Source organism: Varanus komodoensis, unplaced genomic scaffold (assembly GCF_004798865.1).
Source record: "Varanus komodoensis strain SLA01 unplaced genomic scaffold, ASM479886v1 scaffold16, whole genome shotgun sequence".
In the NCBI taxonomy this organism is placed as follows: Eukaryota; Metazoa; Chordata; class Lepidosauria; order Squamata; family Varanidae; genus Varanus; species Varanus komodoensis.
In genome coordinates, this window is record NW_025335468.1 from 5,305,010 (window position 1) to 5,317,486 (window position 12,477).

Genomic DNA, 12,477 nt, shown 5'->3' on the forward strand with positions numbered 1-12,477 from the left:
GGCAAGGCTGCTCATTTGGAAAGCTGCTGTTCTGCACCATCTGTTTTCTGCCACTTCCGGCTCCTCACTGAAAATATGCCTGAGATAAACTGCTTTTCTATTCTGAGCTTCCAAAACACCATGCCTCATGACCCTGTACTATTGTTTATTTTTGTTCCTAAAGGAAATAGGTTGCCTTAACATTGTTGAGCACAGTTCCTACTGGCAGCTTTGGCGATTGCCTCAAAATAGCATATGTTTTCCAGTTCAAACAGAGTCAGCCTTATTTGCCCTTTGAGTGGAACCTCCCCTGTAGGCAAAATGAACTTTGTCACTTGCCATGCAGATCAAGGCCTTTTCGAAATCCCCCCTAAAAGACTCAAGGGAACAGTTTTCATGTTGTACAAGGGTCCCTAGTTTCTAGAGAATCTTTAAAACGATAAGCTGCCGCAAGGCCTCCACCTTACAGTCCATCCCCTCCATGAAATGTTGCAAAGGTCACTTTGCTACTTAGCACAACAATGCTTGCAGCCTCACACCTCCCTTCACAGGCTCCTTCTGGCAAAGTTTCCACCATTGCTGTTTCCATGCTTCTTGCCTAGTTGGATGTGGCTACAACTCCATCACCACCCTGCCTTACCTTTAACTCCCAAATGCTGCTTCTGTTTGACCTGTTCTGTTTATTCCGTCCTCACCCATCCAGCCCCTTTGACTTTAAACACAAGCTTGTGCTTTTCGCTCTGAGTACGTCAAAACCTGCCACTTGTTTCATGGGTACGTGCTAAGTGAGGTGCCATTACAAGAGGAGCATCAATCATACATTGTCATATTGAGAATCTGTCCTTAGTGTGAATGTAGGAATTGTATCTCTCCTCCATGTACAAAATACATCCCACCTAGAAATAACTTTAACAAATCAAAAAGTAAGAATTGTAAAGATTCTGTCATGTGTTGTCTGAGGCTTTCTATGCCTGTGTTATGACATGATTCATAAACATTCTTTTACAGTGGCATCTTTTGCAAAAATGTTAATGCCACTTGAAAAAACCCTTCCATCCACTTGTTCAACCACAGGGTTGTTTAAACAATGATGTAAGTGTAGGAAAGCATTTTCTTGGAGGATTTGAATGAAGCTTCTGTTCACATGGTAGGGGTTCCCAACTTGGGAGGGACAGTGTGAAGTGGTCCTGCTTAGTTGGTTGAAACCTTGGTTTCATGATGAGAAAGTGACAGAACAGCAATTCGTGAGAGTATTGTTGCAGATTACTAAGAGAGAGTCATTTACACTTCTGCAAGGAAAAACTGCTCCAGAAGTTTGGGAGGAGCGGATTCAGGGTGGGCAACGAGGGCTCCAGGGGCAAGTACAGAAGCAGAAAATTCTGTTTTGCAAGCAGAACTCTTTCTGGCATGATGTTGAGCCAAAAGATGAAACTTTCTACACTGGGAAGAAGCAAGCTTGGTTTGCTCTAAGGTTTTTAAGAACAGGAAACCAAATGTTTCTTAGTAATACAAATTTGAACCTATTGTTTTCCTCTTTTAACAGTGTCTATAATTAAAATGCTTTATGGGCATATAAGCACCAAACAAATGTTTTCTTGCAAGAATTTACCCAGTGAGAGGACAGTATTGATGTTAGCTTCTGTAACAAGGATGTATTGTCTTATTATTTTATTGATTTATTTGTATCCTACCTTTCCAGTACTGCCCAAAGCAACTAAAATAATAAAATAGAAAGTTTAACATAATTCAGATAGAGAATAAAATAGAACTTTTGTGAAATAGCACATCACTTTAAAAGAAACATGAAATAAACAGTGAAAATCTAGTTCTCTGTGGCTGCTTCCAGGCTCTGGAACTCTCTGCCAAGGGAGGGAAGCCTGGCTCCCTGCCTGTTGTCCTTCCGCTTGCAGTCAAAACCGTTTTTCTTTAGGTACAATTTTGGCTGTTCTCTTTGCTCAACTAGATTTATTTAAGAATGAATCTCCTGTGGATCTTAAAGCCTGGACAGGCCTTAGGGGAGAATGTGGTCTTTTGACGGCCTAAACTTTTCCCTGTTGCATTTGCATAGGGTTACACCTTAAATTATTTAATTTGTTTAGGTTGCCAAATACTTTCACTTGGGAGGGCAAAAAATATTTTCCCTTGTCATGCCATAGCACACAATATCCGGCAGGCATCAATGGCATTTTTGCAGTTGTATTCTGTAGAGTGCTGAGTGTGCTCTTATTGGTGAAATGTTGCATTTTCGAAGTATAGAGCATTGTATGTAGAAAAGTGTTCTAGGCCTGATACTGGCTGGCTTGAAAACTATGTGCATCTGATGTATAGTGTTTATTCACTCAGTATATTGCTTTTGTGATCAATAGCTGGACATTAGTGGAATCCACAATGAGCAGCACTAGGGTTTTTTTATGCGCAATAATATAAATCCCAATGCCAAAAAGTGAAGATGTCCGAGAGAACAGCTTCATTTAGCTTTACTCATTCTGGTGGCCTCTTTGTATGAGAATTTTAGCAACAAGATAAAATTACACCATTGACTGCGTTGGCCCAATGTAACAACCCATCGTGGGTACTTACTCAAGGGTTGCTGTGCTGTGTGAACCTGAACTACTTCCCTTAGGGTGGGTTGTTTGAAGGCAATAAGCCACCCTGATAACCTATGACTTGTTCTAGGTGTTGCACACACAACAGATGTGGTATCATCTGAACTTGGGTGACTAACCCAGTTGTAGGTTGCGGGAAGCAGTGAAGCAAAACCCTCTTGCCGAATTTGCCTTGGCCGCTGTCAGTGGCTCCAGCAGTATTTAAGCATCATGTTGGCACAACTATCACTAGTTCAGCCTCCCCACTCTACTTGCACCCCCCTTTTTTTGACTTTTTTCCTGCTTCCTTCAGCTTTTCATGGGCCTTCACTGTGGCAGCCTCCCCAGAGTGCTCAAGCAGTACGCTGGACTGGTCGTCACTGATACCTCACATGCTTTTAAAAAATGCTTTGGATGCTACAAATATTCGGAATTTTTTCCCTAAGGAATCAGGTTTTCAGATGTGCACAAGTGCGATCTTGTCTGCCTGTTTTTGTGGTAAGTACCTGCTGTAACAATGCAGTAGGTTCTAGCCAAGGTTACTGTTCAAGCAAGGCTGTTACTTCGGTTCTCACTTTAGAGTTGTCAGCTGTCGTGCAAAGTGCAAAAAGAGCTTTGCTTGTGAAAGGACATAGTGAGTATTATCACTTCCTTTGAGCAAGATCCTCTGGTTTTGAAGTGTGGGCTGCACTGATCTCATCTCAGTGTCTCCCACCTTATATACCATTCCCCAAGGCACTAGGTGCTCATGGCAGAGGGAAAGTGCATCCTACTTGGTTACAGGGCTTGACAGCTGTCAGATCAGAAGCTGTCTTTTGACTTGGCAGGTGTCCAAAGAAAGGCTGTTTTAAAACAAGGTTTTTCTAAGGGCTAGCTAAACTGGATTTTGTGATAGGGAAATTTGCAACCATGAAATCCACACAGCTCTGAAAACCAGATAGTTTGTTTAAAAAATAACAAAGCTTTTTACAAGTATTTCTGGTGCATAAAAAAGAAGTGGCAAGCAAACCAGTGACAGCTGCTCCAGTGTGCCCTTTGGGCACTTCAGAAAGGCTGTCAGTGGCAGAGATTGTGAAAAGATTACAAAAGAGAAAAAAAGCGGTCAGATGTGGGGAGAGGAGACAAGGCAGCTTCAGCTGCCAAAGCCCCTGCAATACAGACAGGAGGACTGAGTGGGGAGGGCCACCCACATTGAGCCTGCCAGACACCCCACGGGTGGTTCGCTGCATAGCTTAGTCAAGGACGGGTCGCTGTGTTGCGTGAACTCATCATTCTGTTGATGTGTGCGCTTCCCTCTTGGTTTCTTGTGGGTGATTTGCGGTGGGAACTGGCTGTGTAGTATTTTGGAAGCATGTGTTCTTCACAGCTTGGCTGCAGATGTGTGAGCTTCAGAGTTCAGCTACCACTTTGCACCCCCTCATTGCCATTGCAATTGAAGGCAGCCAAGAACTGCCTTCAAACTGCTCATCCCTTCCTATTCCTCTGCTGCCAACTGGTTCCCTTTGATATTTATGGGCAGCTCTTCAAAAACAGTTGAGCAATGATTTTGGTGGATGCTTTCAAAACTATGTACTGCTGAGAAGGTGGGGACTGGGGAGACAAGAAAGCACTTCTGTTTTTAGCAATAGGAGCAGATAATTGTGGTTCTCTGACAGATTGATGTCAGGATGCAGTTGAGCTGGTGGTTCAGCAGCTGCCGTAGCTACCTGAGCAGGGGGAAACAGCAGCATCGCTGAAACAATATATATCTTTATTCAGAACTAAGACCCATGAGTTTTACACTGCTCACTCCCAAGTAATTGTGAGTGGAATTGCAGGCTTATTGTCAAGCAATTCAATACATTTCTTTCTTTCTGCCTTCGAGGACATTTTTCCTTTCCTCTGAGCATGATCTGAATGGTGGAATTAGGCTTCCTGTTTTTTAACCGCAGCCAATATGGAAGGCAGGGAAACTTGAGCGAAGTTTGTGCAAGGCTTACTATCAAGCAAAAGTGGACCACATCAGGGACTCTGGGGGCCACTTTTCAGGCCCCTGTGGACTGCGGTTGTGCCACCATTGGCCAAATTTGGTGGCAGAGGGGTTCACAGAAGAGAACAGATGGTGCATGCTGCGAGCATAAGCAATAAGCTGAACCTTTGCAAAGGGGCCCATGGTTCAGTTCACTGCAGTAGCTTAATGGCACAACTAAATTAAATTCTGTTGGAATCATTTTCTGGTCGAAATAGGTAATGGATAATCAGATTTGCTACTAAGGATAATGTGTCTTCCTGCTATCATGTATGAGCAATTTAGCTCCTGTGGAGTAGCTAAACTCCCTGACTGAACAGCATAGTTGGGTGGGCCCAGTCAGCTAATTTTTAGCCATTTCTGCTGTATTTACTTTGAGTATTTATCCCCAGCCTTTCTGACATTCCCATGCCTTATATAAAGTTAGCATGGCTTTTGCAGTATTATGAAAGCATTTAAAAGTTGATCCAGTAATATAAAAATACAGCCCAGATCACCAGGACTGAAACAGAAAGGGAGTGACCACCAAACCTCATTCATCTAGAAAGCATCCAAGAGAATTAAACATATATATGCATGCTGTCTAAAGAGAGTAAAGCCAAAAAGTTTCTCTGGGGAGGGCATTTGGGAGGTGGGTGCTACAGCTGAATGGCCCCTTGTCTCCTCACCATTCCCTTCAGCTTTGAAGGTGGGGTTACTTGGCATAATAGGGCCTCCAGCGGTGACCTCAGTGAGTGGGCAGATTTATTTTGGGGCAGAAGGATCCAAACTATTTGGGGTTAGCTTTAAAGACCAAGCCAAGCTGCCCTCTCCCTTACTGTCCTGGATCCCTGTCAGGATTCCTAATCACATAATAATGTGTTTGAAAACCAAAAGTACGTAATGGGCGGGTTTGCACTGAGGACAGTCAGTCCTCAGTGGTTTGCAAGCCTGGGCCCCCCAATGTGTCTGACCGGCAATCAGGCACAGCTGGAAACTTGAGCTGCCTTCCCACTCCGTCCTTGCACAGCTTTGCTTGCTTGTCTTTGGGGTGGGGAGCAGGGATTGCTGGCAGCCCTCCCTACAACTCAGAAGCGGACCTCACAAGCTGCAGTGAGGGCTGCCGGACCAGCAGTGGCGTGATCCTGCCGTGCTCCTCCCGTGCCGTGACTGCATGCAGCAGCATCAGATAAGAGAGCCCAGCCATGCACTGCTTGGCCAAATCAGATTAGACTGTGTGCTCCTTTTGGGGGCAGCCCCACTTCCAGATGGGGCATGAACTGCACACTGCTTGTGCTATTCCAGCATGTACAGAGCAGTGCGTGCCCCCTTGCTTGGCAGTGTAGCAGTGGGGCTAGCCATGCTCTGTGCAGGGTGCTTGAGAGGAGGCTGAAGAGAGCACTGTTGGCTGCTGGTGGCCATGAAGCGAGGGCAGCTGCAATTGATACGGCTGCCTCTTCAGTCGGCCGAGCTGATCACAGTTGCCACTGCCTCCTGCTGCTGCCACCCCAGAGGCAGTGGCATGGGATTGGGGAAAAGCTGCTGACAGGCCACCCAAGTGCTACTAGGGCATTTTGGGGGTGGCCGTCAAAGCATTTGTCTGGCAGCCAGGTGACCAAAATGTCAAGAAGGAATTTCTTGCTGTTCTTGTCAAGTGTTTTGTTGTTGTTGCATTGCATTCATATCCCACCTTTTTTCCTCCTTTGAGGTACCTAAAGCAGCTTTCATGGCTGTGTTTTATCCTCACATTAAAACCTGGTGAGGTAGGTTAGGTTGAGACTGAGTGTCTTTCTCAAAGTCACCAGTGAGCTTCAGTGCTGTGTGGGGACAAGCATCTGGGTTGCCCATGTCCCTGGTTGGTCCGCATTCTAAATACCAAACATGCCTGCTCTTTAATGGTTTGGTTACCCTTGGACCTGTGTTGCCTAGCCAGCCTAGGGTTGGCTACTAACCTGAAGCAAGCCATGGCCTATGTTGGGATTTATATGCCCAGAAACTGGACTCAGAAGCCATGGCAGGTACACATGACATGATAAGCCCCCCCCCATATGCCAGGGTTTGTATCATGTGAACCCATTTAGTGCCTCCTATGTACAGTTAAGAGTTTCCATTTAATTCTTTTCTACGTCTCTTGTCCTGTTCATCAGCCTGTAGCAGTTTTTTTTTCTTTTCTTTTTTGACTCCAATTTCTCTTCCACTTGAGTGCTGCCCTTTTATTCCTGCAATTTGCTCTCATCCCAAAATATATTTCTCTTCGGTGTCTTCAAGAAGTGTTTAGAGTTCTTTCCTTCAGGCATTGCTTCCTGTCCTTTCTCTTTTCCTTGTCTGATTATCCCTTCTTTGGGTACATGAAGCGTGGGGAGCCTGAGGTGGTTCTGGAGGTGGCCACATCCTCCCCTGACACCACCAGTTCGTGGTTCCCAGACTCTTATGCCATTTCCCCAATAATTCCTAAAGATTGAAGGAAATACATAAAAACATAGAAACTGAGCTAGTCAGACGGGATCTCCCGGGCCATCTAGTCTGACCTCTATTTAGGCTTCTTTACTAAAGCCTAAGAGCACTAAAATATCATGGTATTTTGCATGTTTGGCCCTCTGGCTTTCCCCTTTTCTCTGTGCATCACTGGAATGAAGCCCTCCCAACTTGTCCAAAATTGAATTCAGTACACATGCTGAAAAAGACCCCCTCCCCAGATTAGATTTTAAGCCCCCAAACAGGGCTCATCTGCAAGATCCCTAGTCAGTTATTATTTCCTTTATTTTGTCTTAGAGTTTGAGTTCCTTCTACATCTTGGTCTTCACAGGCCATTTGAGTCAGAATATCTGGCAGGTTGTTAATTCAGTGCTGTAATTCTAAAGTTGGGCTTAACTGAGAGTGAAAGGGAGTCTGAAACGGAATGCCCTCTCAGTAGCAGTGCAAAACAGTGCTGCATAGCAGGTCAGTAGCAAGAAATTAGCTTACTAAGAAGCGTGCATGAAGTTAAATTGGGTGCATTCAAGTTAGAGCAATGTAAGAATTGCTCTGTTAGGGCCCTGCTCTTGAGACTTCACTGAAAGATGCTAGTCTTTTTTCTAATTGTTCCCCCCTTCATCTCGATGGCTGTTGAAGTGGCTCCTGTGTATCAATGCTGCAAAGTACTTTTAGAATGAAAGAAGCTCTTTTTAAGATGACGATGTTCTCTGCAGTGGCGCTACCATTCATCACTCTCTTAGTGCCATCTCGGGGCAGCCTTCCCAGTATAAACACAGCAGTGCCAACTGTCTCTTGTAGGGGGTTCTGTTTTCCTCAAAAATTATATTATTGCAGAACATTGGACAGACACGCAATTTTGCCTCTCTCTGATGCATAGAAAATACATGTTCAAGATTAGGATTTGGCCTAGATTGTCTTCAGTATTTTAACAGTTATTGTCGCACTGACTGAACGGTTCTCTAGTTGGGATGTCTCAGATCTATCTAGATTTTGAAAATCCTTTCTATGGCTTGATCATCCCTTAGTGTAAAAAGAGACAGGCAGCTAGAGGCCATTGGGTCAAATGCAGGCCTCTGGGATGGTGCAGCATGACCCTCTTGTGAACCAAGAGTGGGTGACTGAAGAAGTAACCTCTGTGCCAACATAGCTTTCCACCAGGCCACTTGTGGGGGGTCAGAAAAGGAATTTGGTGTCCCCTCCAGATTCCATTATTAAAGAAAAAGCCCTGAACAATCTCGCTGCTGATTCAGAGGTTCAGAACAACAGGTGGGACCTGCATCAAAGTGTTGTATGGGGGGATGACACTCCCATCAGTCCCAGCCAGCATGAGCAATGCTCAGGGATGATGAGAGTTGTACTCCACCAGCAGATGGAGGAGTCCACTGATTCGGGAAGGGCTGCAATGGAATATGTAAACTGAGCATCTTGAGGAAAATATCTGCAACAGTTGTATACTGAACTGAGAGACTTTATGACCTTCATTTTCCCTGGTGGCTGGGAGTAGGAGACACAGAGGAAGACATGTCAACCCACAGGAGGGAAGAAGATTTCTGCAAATGCTCATTTTCTACCCCTTTGGAGTTAAGACACCTAGCCCTGTATCACTTACTTCCAGACTTTAAGAAATGGACAGGTTGGAGGGGCTGGTGCTCACAATAGGGAATCTCTGGATTTCCAAGCAGAGATCATTTGGGGAATTGAGGCTACTGCAAGAGAGGAGAGCATTTCTGCACTTCTCAGCCCAGACTGGGGAAGGGGGTCTTTCAAGGGCTGCTGATTTATTTATTTATTTTTCAATTTATATCCTGCCTTTTTCCTACAAAGGGCTCAAGGCAGCTTATATCATTCTCCTCCATCTTATCCCCACAACAACAACCCTGTAAGGTAGGTTGGGCTGAGAGTCTGTGACTGGCCCGAAGTCACCCAGTTGGCTCCATGGCTGAGCAGGGACTAGAACCCAGATCACCTGAGTTCCAGTACTGTGCTCTTAACCACTACGCCACACTGGCTCTCAGTGTGAGGGATTCCATCCCTGTGTGGGTATGAAGCCAAGAATTGCCAGTGATGTGTTAGAATCAAGGCCGTGTGCATTCATTTACAGTCTCTTTTCCTGGTCTGAGATGTTTAAACGGATGACTGGTGGGGGAGTTAGTAATGATTTCCAGGTGGTATGTGGTGGGCCTGTCTTGCCAACCAATCTATAGAAACTGACACCACCTGTTCCTACTTCACCCCCTTGTGCTGGGAACAGGGCTTTCCCCACCTGCAGGCCAAAGTCCTGAAAAGTACGTAGGCAGCCAGCCAGCCAGCCAAGCCCACAGTCTGTTCCTTGCTAGCTAACCCTTATTCTATCCTGACTCCCCCTCTGACTCAGTAGCAAGTAACCAGTCTAGGCTGCATGTGGAGAGAGAATCAAAAACACCTTTTCAGTTTGGTCATAAATCATCTTTCACTTTCCAAATTAAAAGACAAAAGTTTATTACAGAGAGCAAAAGTGGCACTAAAGAAAAAGTAATAAGCTTGCTGACCTCCATTAAGCTCTTGGTAATAATTAAGTCTCATGTGGGAGGACACAGGCTGAAGTTGTGTGTGCAGTTGAAGCCAACGTTAGTCTGACTTGAGTTCCATTCATTTTAAAGGAGCCATTCTAAATAGGATGAGCACTGAATGCAACCCACAAGGGCCATTCCATATTTATCCCACTTGGCTGAGGGTGGGGCTGGAGTAACCCACTTAATTCTCCAGTCATGTTCACAGCAGGTAAATCAAAACACACTAAAAAAGGATGATGTCTCCCTTGATGGGCCTGGTCAGTCCAGATGGTGATGCCTAGGCCCTAGGACATGTGTGCCTCTGTAACATGATTTCTTTTACATCACTGAGCTAGTCCAGGCTTAGGACCAGTTCTGCCAACTTAGATCTGCTTCCTTGTAGTGCTGTGAAGGCCAGGTGTCTCTCATCGCGGCAATGGGGGTACAGTGATGACTGTCTTCAGTGCCTGATTATAGAATACCTGGGGAATGAGGATTGGTCTTGTTTCCAAGTAATTTCCCACCTCCTTGGGCAGGTGCCCTATAATAGTTCTGTCTCCTTACATAGGCATAACAAGAGCGGAGTTCCTGTTGGTCATCTAAATCCTTCTCCCTGAACTGACATGAACCCACACTGTGGTTGCATGTGTTGTTTACTGTACAAACTGTTTGTTTTGGGTTTATGAATTATTTTTTAAAACTTCCTTAACTGGCTTTCCACTCGTCTTCTCAAAAAAAGTCTAACAAAAGGAACAACATGTATCAGTTCAAAAATACTAGCACTTAAAGAGCACCAGCTTAAAAGCAACAATACACCAAAAGTAAACAATACTTTAAAAAGCAGAGGCTAATACTTATCTAATATGGAAGCCTTCTGCAGTGTGTTACTAACCAGGTGTTTTGAGCAACAACTCCCATCACTCCTGACATTTGGTCATGCTACATATATGGATTCAGGAAGGAAGTAATTATGTTAGGCTTCAAAGCCAAAAGAACAAGGTGTCCTGTATTTGGTTGTTGTCTTGCTGCAGGTGTCCTGCATTGAAAGTAGACACATTAAGCGAAATAGATACTGGTGTTCAATTAGGCCTCCTCCTCGCACTGATAACATGTCAACTAACGTGGTGAAAGCTCCAGGCAAGTGAGTTGTTACCTGATAACAGCAATCACCACATGAAAAAGTGCAGGTGAGTCCTGGTTTTAAACCTGCAAAGAATATATTTGCTAATTATAGGTCAGCTAATGCAGACCAGGTTGTTCAGGAAGACTCACTTGTGTTGTCATCAGTAGCACTTTGGCAGAGTCAGAAGAAATCAAAAACAGTCTTTTTGTGGGATTGGATTGTGGTTGGTGCAGACACATCTGCTTTGAATAAAACAGTTTCATTTTTGTCCTTCCCTGTGAAATAGTGAATGAGGTGAGAGAATGGATAATGACTTGGTTCTTATCGGTGCCTAAGCTGTGGGAATACAGAGTGGTTAGAAACCACATAGTTTTGCATAGTTATCCGCACCTATTGTTATCTGCTCTAGACCATTTCTTCTTTTAAAAGCATTTGTAGAATGCTGAACTTATACGTGCTTCATGCATAGATTAATACATGTTCATGTTTTTGTGTGTGTTTGTCCTCAGCAAAAGAATGCAGACTTTAGAATTGAATCCATTTTTGTGTATTTTAATGTTTGGATTTCCTTGTAGGTGTTATTCTCAGGTTTTTAATATCAGTAATTTTACTAAATTGCTTTTGTTTTTCTAAATGCTACTTCCCAAAATATATGGAAATAAATGAGGCATATTTTCCAATAAAACCTTCCACATGGAGCAAAATGTTGAGGCTTTGCCTCCTTTATTGGGAAACAGCTTCCAATATAAATGGGGAGAGTTGCAGAGTGCACATTTTGTCCAGGTTTAATGACCTCCCTCTCCAAAGCTAGTAACACCTTTGTCTGAGGTCTTGATGAGATCTTGTCTGAATAAGCACAACTGGACTAGAAGGATGATTGCCTTATAGCAAGGCAGCTGGTCTTAAATTGATATAAACAGCTACATGCATGCATATGAATTCAAATGAATGATATACACCCTGTGTCAAATTGGGCAGTTTGTGAAAGGCTAGAGCAAGGCATGGGCCATAATGCTGATGTTCAGTTCCATGCCAGACTTGGGCCTGCAGATACTTCTGTGGCTGTTGCTTGCTAGGTCAAATTTTAGCGATGTGATGGATTGTCTTGATGTTAGGCTGAGTGCTACAAAGGAGGCAACCTGAAATCCCCTGAAAAAGTTGGGGCACCGTATTGTGCTCTGTGTCTGGATGAAGATAAATTCACAATTTTGCAGCCTAGTAGAAGAAAAGGGGAGAAGCGTTGACATTCCTCCTTGTCATTGACTGAGTTTACACAGCATGCTAACCCACTGCAGCTTATATATTATACATTTGGTTATAAGTCACCCTGATGACTCATGGGGTGTTGCTAGGGGTGAGTTCCAAGGTCCTCTGGAGCCAGCTAACACCACCCATTGTGGTGCAAGCCAAGTAGTTCACTAGTCTCTGGGCAAAAGAAGAAAAAACTCCTTGCCACTCCGGCCCAGCAGTGGTCTCAAACTCACGGGCCAATTGCCGGGATGGGTGGGGGAGGGGCCCTGCGGCCTTCGAAGCGCCAGCGGCACCCGGGCCGGCCTCCGGGAGCGACGTGGGATGAGCGGCCCACCCCACCGCGGTGGGTGGTGGAATGCTTGATGTGGCCCGGCCTCACCCAGACGCTACTTCCAGCGGCCCCCAGGTAAGTTGAGTTTGAGACCCCTGGGCTGCAGGATGATGGTCAGAGTTGTTTACCTTCACAGTGCCCAACTTGCACTTGGGGATTGCTGGCAAGACCTTCCTCTCTTGCTGCTGCTTCGACTAACTTCTGGCTTGGTGCAG

At 44.8% G+C, this 12,477-nt stretch overlaps 1 protein-coding gene across 2 annotated transcripts in view; it reads left to right on the top strand.

Moving 5' to 3' along the window:
- CD151 (CD151 molecule (Raph blood group)) overlaps positions 1–12,477 on the top strand; it is a 52,758-nt gene that overhangs the window by 4,736 nt on the left and 35,545 nt on the right. The window lies entirely within an intron of this gene.